Source organism: Alligator mississippiensis, chromosome 1, assembly GCF_030867095.1.
Source record: "Alligator mississippiensis isolate rAllMis1 chromosome 1, rAllMis1, whole genome shotgun sequence".
Classification (NCBI taxonomy): domain Eukaryota; kingdom Metazoa; phylum Chordata; order Crocodylia; family Alligatoridae; genus Alligator; species Alligator mississippiensis.
In genome coordinates this window covers 42565657-42578270 of record NC_081824.1, presented here as the reverse complement: position 1 = coordinate 42578270, position 12614 = coordinate 42565657, and positions in this window count along the sequence as shown.

Below are 12614 nucleotides of genomic sequence, written 5' to 3'. Positions count from 1 at the left end.
AGTATATTTTCACCTGACCAGAAGGAGAGAAGACCACAGTAACTCTGTAGGGTTACAGCTTTCTGAAGATCCAGAAAATGACTATTTTTCCCAAAACCTTTTGTTTTACCAGCAACTAGCATACAGCTAGTCAGCTGTTAACTGGAATGCTCCTAGTGAAGACTCACAGAGGCTAGGAAGAGATGCTGCATTTGTTCCTGGACAAATTGTGCCTGCATTTTTGCCATGGAACAATAATATCCCAGAATTGGTGTGTACACATATCACCCTTCTTATCAGGGTTTAATGAATAGCTCAATTCACTGCTGCTTTTCCCCCATTGCTTCAATGATGTAATCCCAAGATAAGTGTACAGATATATTTTGAAAAACCCTGGGACAAACTGTTACTACCTCTTATCCAGGAACCTTTTTTTAGGATGTTTCCTGGGACAACATAGATGTCTGTACACCTACACTTTGTCTGGGATAAAATGATTTATCCTGGGAGAAAAATGACATCTGTTTGCACCCAGACTGTTTGTTAAAAGGATTCTACAGTGTTTAGATTTGAACTGAGATGTTACTGTTCTTTTTGAGCTCTGTAGAGTTTGGGTTATGTTATGTTATAGTCACACTATAATGCCTGAAATGCCATCTCAGAATGATAATTCCCTGGTCAGCCTAGTAGCCCTTTTCTGCATGGGTTCCATCTGGAATGAATCTTTTTTGAACATGTACGATTAGGGACCTACCTAAATCACAACAGAAGGTTACAGCATAGTGGTGTTCTGTTTGCCGTGCCCCTCCCCAGGTTGCTGAGTGGCTGAAAGGTAATCAATTCTACAGTTTTTGCCCCTCAGCCACTCAATGGCCAGAGGGGAGGGATGGGGGCCCACACTGTGAAAAGAGCAAGACTAAAGGCACCACTGTACTGCAAACTTCCACTGCAATTTATGTAGGTCTCTATGTATGACCAGTACTGTATGAAGATTAGATTTTAGCACAAATACTCCCCTATATCTTCTGGGGGAAAAATAATAATATACCTTTGCCTAATATGTGATAAGATCACATTGCTGGCTTATAATCATTTGGGAACTAAAAGAACTAGGCCTCTCTCTTCCTCTGTTTACAACAGTGTAAAGCAGATATGAAATCAAAATAGTCCTACTATTTTCCATGATTCATAAAGGGTGAGAGCAAACTATATGACAAAAAATCTTACTACAGTAAAAAGATTGTCTATAGGCTATCATTAAAACGGGAGCATGCAGCAGCTACTATAGTTAATGGCATAAGTAATTCTGTTAAGTGTCTTTTCATACTGTCGTACAAATTTGCCAGACCTTTCCATTTCATACAGACATTTTCTACTGCTGCTATCCACTGGAAGGCAATTTTTATTTAAAGTTTGAGCAAAAGCAGTTCAGCCATTTTTTTGAGAACAGACGTTGAAACAAGTACAACATTGCCATTATATAAACATTTTATGACCTTTTCTTTTTGTGCTTTAGTACTTAAGTGTTTTAGTAGTTTGTTTAAATATATATATATATATATACACAATCTTTAAACTTGAAAGAGAAAGTCATAGAAATCGTGGAAATCATAGAAAATTAGGGTTGAAATGACCTCAGGAGGTCATCTAGTCCAACCTCCTACTTAAAGCAGGACCATCCCCAACTAGATCATCCCAGCCAAAGCTTTGCCTAGCCAGGTTTTGAAAACCTCCAAGGATGGAGCTTTCATCACCTTGGGGTAACTTGTTCCAGTGGTTTATTACCCACCTAGTGAGAAAATTCTTCCTAATATTTAACCTAAAATACCCTTGCTGCAACTTGAGACCGTTACTCCTTGTTTTGTCAGCTACCAGCACTGAGAACAGTCTAGCTCCATCCTCTTTCAAACCCCATTCAGATAGTTAAAGGCTGCTATTAAGTCCCCCTTCAGCCTCCTCTTCTCTACACTAAATAAGTCCAGTTCCCTCAGCCTGTCCTCATAAGTCATATGTGCCAGCCCCCTCACCACATTTGAACTCTCTCCAATTTGTCCACATCCTTTCTGTACTGGGTGGCCCAAAACTGAACACAGTACTCCAGATGTGGTCTCACCAGTGCTGAATAGAGAGAAAGAATCACTTCCCTTGACCTACTGGCAACACTCCTACCAATGCAGGCCAGTATACCGTTAGCCTCTCTGGCAACAACGGCATACTGCTGGCTCATATTCAGCTTATTGTCCACTGTACCCCCCAGGTCCTTTTCTGCAGAGCTGTTGCCCAGCCAGTCAGCCCCCAGCCTATACTGGTGCATGGGATTGTTCTGTCCTAAGTGCAGGACTTTGCACTTGTCCTTGTTGAACCTCATTAGATTACTTTTGGCCCAATCTGTTACATCTCAGCTGTGTGTTCTTGGGCAACCCTGGCACAGGATGCAGTCTGTCTGACACCCCCCCTCCCTCCCCTTCTCTACATAAATGAAACTGATTAAGATGCAGTGAGAGACACACCTAAGACCCTCCAGATAAGGGTGACAAGAGTGAAACAACTGCCCTAGGTCTCATTTGCATCTGAGATGGAACCAGATGACCATTCATTTCCATGAGAGATGGAAAACAGAAAGCCTAAAGCAGAGACTGCAGTGAATTCTGGGACCAGAGAAGCAGGGGAGCACTGCATGATGGGGAATCTGTGCTCCAAATGCTAATCAACCCATGTTCACACACACCCAGCTCAGCATTTATCAGACCAGTTCTAATCTGGATTTACAAAGGACAATTTCCCCCCCCCAGACACATACACACCTCTAAGTTTAATAGGCATCTCGGGCCGTACATTCCCTGGTCCCACTATGGGAGGCCTATTTAAACCTGATTGACTAAAGCTCGGTTGCCAGGTTAGAGAATGCTGAGGCAAGAGACCGAGTCAGAGGGGGTATGGGCAACATTTGAACAATGGTTAAGGGTTCATCACAGCGTCCAGCCCGTTGGAGCCCTAATCACAGGTGTTGTCATACTTTTCCCTAGACGACTGGTGGAAGTCCTCTCCACAAAAGGTTATGAGCACCCCAATAATTATCTTAAGTCTGTTAAAAGACTATAGTAAGATCTGGAAAAGTCATGATAAGCTGAGGCTTGTGCACAAGTAAAAATCCAAAATCCTGATGCTGCAAGCTATCTATTGTTTCTGAAGAAACCATGAGATATCCCATCAGTATATCTGCTATCCATAGGAATTTCAAGCTGGCTCCCAAGTATTTGGTTACTCCCTAACCTTATGTGTTTCCTGATTATCAATCAGTTTCTTGAGATATTCCAAACCAGATAACCCCTTGTCAATAGAAAAGACAATGATTTACACAACTGAGGATGCTTCAAAGCAGCTGAACTGAGGGTATACAAATATGTAAGAAGTGTGGATGCTTCAAGAAAGAAGAAAACTCCTGTGCTGACACCAACCTCTGTTGTTCTTGGGACGCTGGAAAAACAGATCATCTCCCTTCAAGGACTGTGTTAGGAATTTTTCCTGTCAGCTTTGAGACTCGAGTACCTTGGATTGGTGAGATCCCAGCTCTCTCTCTCTTTTCTCTCTAAGCATAAATTTCTGAACCTGAACTGTATCAGTTAAGCTTGAGCTAAGTTTCCCCAAATACTTAGTGAAACCAGGGTAGTATTGTAATTGCTTGTGTTTGTTTTTCCTTTGCATGTCTATTACTATTAGTACCATTATATATTTCATATGCTTAGCAATAAATAACTTTTATAGTCAAACTGGTAGTAACTGGGTATATTTTTCCTTCTCTGCTTCTCTTTCCTCCCGTGCTCTGCAGCAATGCTTCTTTTACCCAAGCTAAAGATCCCTGTGAAGCCCAAAAATACTGTGGGGTCTGCTCATCCAGAGGCCAAAGATTGGGATGTGCCGAGTTTGAAACACATAAGGGGATCAGCTTGTACAGACTGATTGTCCCAGTTTGACTCAGACGTGCCCTTATGAACTGAATGCTGGCCCATGAAGGTGTCAGCTGGACACCCAGCCGGATGCAGAGGGATTCTGTTCACCTGTGTGTTTGTGTCTGACTGCAGTATATTGTTGCTCTGATGAACTGATTCTTGGCATATGAGGGTGTCAGCCTATCCATGCTGATCAACCCAGCCGGGTCAGGCATATCACGTTAATTTGTGTGTGTTTGTGTGCATGACTGATTTGGTGACTGGAGGAACCCAGCCCCATTGAGACTGAGTCCTGCAAGATAGCTCCATTGGGAGTGAGGGCTTGCAGAAGGGAGAGATACAGCTCCGTATAGTAACACAAGCAGCACATTGACAGAATTACCAAGACCTTAGAAACTATCCCTAATAAATGAGCACACCCCAAAGTAATGGGCAAATCTGGTAATAAATCCTCCAGTTTGTCTAGGTCACTCTGAATTGTAGCCCTACCCTCCAGCATGTCTACTACCCCCTGAGCTTGGTGTCATCTGCAAACTTGCTGAGGGTACACTACACCATCTTCCAGTTCATTGATGAAGACATTGAACAAAACTGACCCCAGCACTGACTCATGGGGCACTCAACTTGATACAGGCTACCAACTAGACATCGAGCCATTAATTACTACCCTCTAACCCTGATGCTCCAGCCAGTTTTCTATCCACCTTACAATCCATTCATCCATCCCATACTTCCTTAACTGGCCCGTGAGAATGCTGTGGGAGATCATATCCAAAGCCTTGTTACAATTAAGGTACATCACATCGGTTTCCCCACACCCACAGAGCCTTATAATCTTCCTTTCTGTAATTTAGTTTACTGAAGAGTTCCCTGCTAAACCAAGCTGGTCTTCTGTCATACTTGCTAGTGTGGAAATAAGTTTAACCAGGCCTCTTACTTGACTAAGAGGAGAGACAAAGAGAGAGAAAGAAAAGAGAAAAAGATGCTGATGCTATGTGTTTCAAAATGTTCTAAGATAAGAAAAAACCTTCATGCCTTGTTTTGTCTTTATATATTAAGCTCTGTGTGCAGATGTTAACCTCCTTCTTTCCCCAGAACCAGAAGCTGATAACTGTTCCCAAAACACAGTGTTTTTTTTCTGAATGAGTAAACTGTTTATGTGTGACAAACAAATGATCAACATCTTTCTGTTTCTCTCAAGGTTGCTTTGTCTGAACCCTGCATCTTTTCTCACTGTCTAAAGTATAAATACACTTGTAAACTTGCAGAGGTCAGAGTTCCTTTGAGAACCCTCCTTGTGATCACTTGTATAGCTTTAAATAAACCTAGATGGCTCTGCCAATTCTGATACAACCACAATGCGAAGTTTGATTTCTTCCACACTAGCCTTCCTGTGTATTGGGATGGTTTGTTCCTGCACTCTCAGTAAGACTTCTTTAAAGTACAGCCAGCTCTCCTGGATTCCTCTCCCCATCAGATGGGCTTCCCAGGGGATCCTGCCCATGAGTTCCCTGAGCAAGCTGAAGTCTGCTTTTCTGAGGTCCAGGGTCCTTACTCTGCAGCTCTCCATACTTCCTTTCCTTAGGATCCTGAATTCAACCATCCTGTGGTCACTGCTCCCGAAGTTGCCATCCACTACTACATTTCCCACCAGTTCATCCCTGTGCATGAGCAGCAGGTCAAGAAGAACACAGACCCTAATTGGCCCCTGCAGCACTTGCACCAGAAAGTTGTCCCCAACACGCTCCAAAAAATTCCTGGATTGCCTGCACACTGCTGTATGGCCTTCCTAGCAGATGTTAGGGTGATTGAAGTCCCCCTTTACTGAAGTCCTAGGAGTATAAGCAATCACCAAATATTTTATCAAACTAGATCCATAGTTCTATTGGCTGTGTACATGAATATGTGCTTAAGTACCAGGATAAAATTTTAAAATAGGCAGGAATACATAAGGACATTTTCATAACTATGTATGTTGACTAGAACAGGTGGAACTTTCTAACAAAGCTTAGTAAACAGGAAGGGGGAAAAACAGTCTTGTTTCCTTAGTGATATATGGGCTTCTTTGTTTGTTTGGTGGTATGTAGGCTTGGTTGCAATTTGTAGCCTTCAACTTCTGTTGGGCCCTTAAAGTTGAGCATATGTGCAAGTCTCCCTAGCTTTAATCACAGTTAATTACAAGCCTAAGAGTGGGTAAGGCTTGCCTAGGCAAAAAACCAGAAAGCCAACCGGCCAGAGACCTGTCCAAGACAAATTCCCTCATTTACTAATCTTAGCTCCCTGGGCTTTGAGCCAACCAGAGTCATTCTGAAAGCCTGCTGTCAACAGGGGTTTGAGAAGTACTCTTGAACTGTAAATTGCCTTAGCCCACTGTGGATATTCATCATGAACCAAAAGTGACTGTACTTTGAGACTCCCTTCCACAGCTGCATGTGGGGTAGTGCTCTGGCTGAAAGCCCTGTCAGCTTCACTTCACTGTTGCAACTCTCTCCTGTCTATGAGTACTGCAACACTGCACAACTCAGCCTGCTTTTAGACTTGTCTATCCCCTCCCATTCTGATTTGTTGTGGGTGTGAAGTCACCTACAGCAGGTTCCTAGGTAGCAGCACAGCTTTATTGGACAGTGCGGGGGGTGGGGTGGAGGGCAGAGAAACACTATCAGGAGTAGATAACAGACAGGATAATTGTAGAAGAAAGGCTAGCTTAATGAGGGAAAGAACAAGAGATGTTAACACTATATAATGAAGAGATCAATAGAAAGCAAATAGATAATGAGTGTCTACACATGCTGTTAATGCGCTATAAGATTACTGCATAGTAAAATATTGCACAGGAAGATTTCCCTGGGAGTGCATCGGTGTGTGTGCCCATTGGGAGCAAGTTTGCTTCCGACCAGAGCAGTTCATAGCACGGCTATTCTCGCCCTGCTCTGTCCCCCTACAGCAGCCAAGGGGAGCTCAAGACTCCCCTGGCAGGGGGCACCAGGGGCAGGCCTGGGGTCCAGAGAACAGAGGTGGGCTGTCCCACCTCCATGGCAGCTGTTTCCTGACCCCAGGGGCTGACCAGGAGCTGTCCTGCTGGTGGGACAGCTGGCAAAAAATCCCCACCCAGCCAGCAGCTAGCTCCTAGCAGCACAGATCCTGCAAGCTCCCAGTTGAGCAGGAATCCAGAGAGCTCCCTAGTCCCAGAATTGCTCAGCTCTCAGCTCCTATGAGGACCCAGGAGCTGCACAGCACCCAGGCAGCAGGGGAGCAGAGTGACCCCATCCCAGTGCTGATTGACTCCCAGCTCCTAGGGGGAGCTGGGTTCTGAGCACCACCAGGACTGGGCCCCACTGCTGCTGTGACAGGAGCAAATTTGCTCCCAGTCAGCATCTACATGAGCGCAACCGTGCAATTAATCTAGCTAACTGCACAGTAGACTAATTTACTGTGAGGTACCTGCTGCACACAGTTACATGGTAATGTTTTACTGCACAGTAGATTAGTCTACTGCACAGTAAAATGTCTCATGTAGATGTACCCAGCAATGATTCATAAAGTCAGTTGACTCCCTTAGCTCCACCTAAAAAGGAATTTGGCAATTCCTTCCAGGCAATTTGTTTTTAAACTTTCAGTGGAGCAGGAATCAAAGAGGGAGCTGCATCCTCAAAGCTCCCCTGGATCTACCCCTGACCAGTGAGAATAGATCATTGTTAAAATGCATAACATGGAGATGGAGGTTCACTTTTCCATCACAATTTTTGGGGTGCTCCTCAGAGAAAGACTTGAGCTATTTCACTGCATTCCTGTGGACCCATTCAGACTACTTCAGGCAGGTTTCTCATAGACAGCTTTTAGAAATGCTGTAAGGGAGATCCAGGAAAATTTAGATGTCTGTCCACCATACATTAACAGAAAAGCATGTGTTATTAAAGCTGTTAATGCTGTTTCCCTGAACTGTCCCAACTTGAACTGAAACTAGTGAGGTCTAGGATATTGGTTTCACTTAAATAAGCTTTTCTAGGGAGTCTAACTTCTTCTACGCTTACTTAGGAATAAAAGGATTAATAGCAATAGTAATAATTAATTTAATCTAGTGTATCAGGCTACCATGTGTTGGGAGGAGGAGGGAAAATCTTCCATTGAATGAGCCATTGTGTTCTTCAAATGAGAGAACCTCTGTGTCCCCTGCCAACCTGAGGCTGCCCCCATGCCCCATGCCAGCCTGGAGTTGGCACCCAGGTGCTGTGGTGACTAGACCAGGGAGACTGGCCTGCCACAGGATCTGGGACCCATGGGTCCTGGTAGGTATGATGATTGGCAGCAAGAGGGTGGGGTAGGGCTGACACAGCTTTTGTCCTCCACCACCACCATAGCCACAGCTCCTTGGCCACCAGCCTTACTGTCATCACTGCCACATGCCCCTACTGGACACAGAACCGGAGCTGTCACCACTGTGTGCTCCATGCCAGAGCTAGAGCTGCCTCCCTGGCATGAAATGTGTGTCACCAGCCGTATCTCTGGTTCTAGAATGGGGCATGTAGCAAGAGCTGGAGTTGTCACCGCTAACTCTGCTACCACTGCCACTGCCACGGGAACCACCCTGTCCCCTGGGCTGGATATGGACTACAAGGAGCCCTACAGTCTGCTTCCAGCCTGGAGCATGAGATGAGTTTGACACCACTGTTCAAAGGACAAGTTGTCACCCTTGGTTCTGTTCTTGCAACTTTTCCACTGCAGAAGTTTATGTGAGGAAGTCACATCACTAGACCATATAATTTATACAGCCTGTGTAGCTACCAGTGGAAAGTCATAACTACTTGCCTCTGCTTACAAGACTTCCTATGTATTTTGCATTTAACAGTCATTGGATAAAATATAGAAAGAGTCCTGGAAGCAGGGACAAGAACCCAGATCAACCTTCTCCCAAATGAGTCCCTTACTTATTAGGTTGCAAGTCAATATACAGTTTATTCTTTCTCCTTCTAGGCCCAGGATTCTTAAATGTTTTACTTCACAGTGGCACAGCTTCACTGGGGTTAAAATTATGATCCCTGACAAAGTAGCCTGATGGTTCAGGCACTTCCCCGGGAGGGAAAAGTTATCAGTTTGGACATCTTTAGGATGAGGGAGATAGAGAACTCAGAGAGATTCATTTTAATGCAGGATTGCCCATTTTTCATGTAGTCATATTTTTAAGTTACTTTTAGTTAACTGTGCCTAATAGTTATGTCTAAATATGAAAATGCTATAGCATAAGGTCCAAAATAAATGTATCCACCTAAGTATTATTTCAGAATATTATTCCACAAAAAGTATAAGAGCTTCTTGGATCATACTATGCTGAAAAACAATAGTGACTGTACAAAGCAACATAAAGAAAGAACAAAGGAATGTTTTTTATTCAGTGTTTAACTTTGATTCTGTTTTCTTTATCCATTGCTTCTCAAGCTCCCTGAAAACAAATGACAGTGCATATTGCATGTATCCTGGGTAAGCACCACTTAGGAAATGTAAACTGTGGTTTTCCAAAACCTAGTCTGAAACATCACTTTAATTTTCTCTACGCAAATCAGGCAAAAAATGAATCAACCTTTAATTACTATAAAATTTGCAGATTTAAATCCTAGTGAAACTGAAATGCTCATTATTTATCACCATTTCACACAACAACAATCACACCATTGTATAACATTTGGCTTTTGTTGTCATCATTCTTACCCCAAGCAGGTTTTTTCAGGTATCATTGTACGTTTTATTTAAAAGAACAAAAGAAATATTTTTTCAAAGCAAAGTTAGCGATCTCATTGTCCCGTTGTGTTGAATGCATATTTTTATCAGCATGAAGCAACTTCTTATCTCCTTTCATAGCCCAAGGCAAACAGAGTTAACATTTAATTAGAAATCTCAGTTTCTAAACTTACTGACGTTATTGCCTTACAGCCATCTTCCTGCTCAGTGGCAAACACCCAAATAGGGAAGCTTTGTAAACACTCTATTGAATTGTGCTAGTAGAGGTTTCTATTAAAATCACTCATTTCTGTGCACAAGCAAAATGTCTTTTAAGAATTATGGATCACAGATGAGCTAAGTTTCTAAACTGTCCATTGAGGATTTATTCCTATGTCATCTTATATAGTTAAAACTTCAGCTGATTTCAGTTTAATGGTGATTTTAACCCACATAGAGACTATGTGTGATGATACTGGCTACCAATAGATAAGGTTCATCTTTTTCATTCAATGCCCATTTTCAAGAGTAGAGCCATTATTATTTTTTATAATTCCCATGTTGATTATTTTTCCATAGATGTGTAAGCCCAAATTCAACTCCCCTATAGGTGTATAAGTGGTATGTGTATGTATACATACATACAAATACACGTTGGTTAATTTATAAGTATAAATATACCCTGCCTTCTACTTGACTTCAAACTAACAGTCTATCTCCTGTATATCAAGGACCTTTCATTTCACTTAATTACTCCCATGGTATGCCATATGGTTTATATTAAAGGATCTCAGTCCTCAGGAGATAAAGCTCTTGTGTGCCACCAGCAAAGAGCAGGAGAGGCTGAGGTGCCTCCAATGAATGAGGTCTATGTCATGTCAGAAAGCTGATGAGCTATGCCAAGAAACTTCTACAGGTTATCCATTCTTCTGGCCTCTGAGGAAAGTGTTAAAACCTGAGATCCTTGCCAGTCCAATCCCCAAATGCCCGTTTCCAGTTCCAAATATGGCCTTCAGTATAATTGTCCAAATGCGAGAATAACCAGCCAAACACCTATGTGCTGAAACATCCAATCTAATATTGTGGTTTCAGGTGCGGCCAATCTATGAGACTCTAAAGAAAGTGGAGGCTAGAGTGGGGTAGGAGCTGAATAACTAGGGCTGCCTATATGCATGCTGGGTCAAATTCCAATTAGAACGCATTGGCTGTGGAGGGCATTTTAACTAAAACTCATCAAATGCGCTGTAGTTAAAGCATCCTGCAGCCATTTTGAAATGCGGGAGGGCTTACACTTGACAATGAGGCATTTTAATTAGAGCAGCTCTCCAGGAACTACTTTAATTAAAATGCCACCCCCTCCCCCCCAACACCTCCAAGCACATATATACACAGCCTATGTGGTGGGGGAAAAAAAGATTCCTTCCTGATCCTGCAGACCACCAGTAGACTCCTAAAACAAGAGACTTTATTAATTTTAAAAAGAGACGTTATTAATCTGAATGTATTAATGCAGAACTGCAAGTATTTCGCGTATGTTGGCTTATCTAGCAGACTCCGAGCATTCAATCTATAAATTCTCCTGGTAAACTGTAACAATATCTATAATCTCCCATTGCAAGGAAATTGCAATTTAGTTCAAGTTGAACTGGTCTTACTTTAACTTCCAGATACCAGCTCTTAAACCCCTCCCAACAAGATACAAAAAACACAATTACCAGAAATTATTTCCAGATTTAAATTCCCATAAAAAGGAATGAAGTCATTTTTCAACCTTCATTTCAATAACCAAGCAAACTGAGTTGCTTAATCTTTACATCATAAACTGGTTTTCTAATACCTAGACTTGGGGTGATCAACCTCCAGCCTGCAGGCCAGATCCAGTCTGCAGCACTGTGGGCGCATCTACACAAAATGTTTTTCTGTGCCGTAGCATAGTTTAATAAGCAGTAAGCATGTGCGCCCACACATGCACATGCTTACTGCACAGTAAACCTCGCTAATCATGAGTAAATTTACTACCTGCAAATCAAGTAGCAAATTGTCTCACGATTAATAAAGGCTCAGTAGCGCCTATGTAGACACCTTACTGGGAGCAAATCTGTTCCCAATCAGCTGACCACCAGGGGGCAGGAGATTTCTCCCTGCCCACAGGAGCTGCCTCCCTGCCCTGGCAGTAGAGAGCTCCAAGCCCCCTGCTCCAAGATTGCAATTGAAGAGTGGAAGTTGAGAGATCCATATATCCCAGCCCCCACTTTACCATCATGATCATGGAGCAGGAAACTGAGAGATCCCTATCTCCCAAACCAAGCTCTGCAGTAGCAGGGCTTGGGCTGGAGACTATTATCTCCCAATGCCAGCTCTGTGATAATGGGGCCGGTACTGGGAGATGCTTAATTCCCAGCCTGAGCTACACGGTCATGGGGCTCCAGCCTATTCCCCACTCAGCTCTGTGCTCATGGAGCTTATTGGGGGAACAGGTTCCCCAGCCTCTGCCCCGCAATCGTGGAGAGGGGTCTGGGAACTGTCCTGCTCAGGAGCAGGTCCCAGTGCCATGCCTCAGTTGGTTGATTGAGGCACAGGGCTTGGAAATAGCTGCAGGGGTGGGGTAGGTCGCAGCCCCCACCCCCAATCCACTGGTGTGGCAGTTAGCAGTGAGCTAGCTGCTAGCTATCCCACCTGCAAATTGGGGCAGGGCGCTGGGGTCTGCCCCTCCCCTACAGCTCTTTCCAAGTCCCCTGCCCCTGATCCAGTCTTCATACCACTCATCTGGCTTGTGGAGCCAAATGGCATATTATTGTCCTAGACCATTTCTGTGGCGCTGTGTTGTACTCTCCACTACTTAGACATCCTGTCTAAAATATGGACCACAAAACAGACAAAGTAGTCTATTAGTTTTCTTAACAATTCTTTATATGGAAGCTGTGATATGCTCTGACCACAGGTGTGGCCAAGTGTGCCTCTGAGATGCATTTC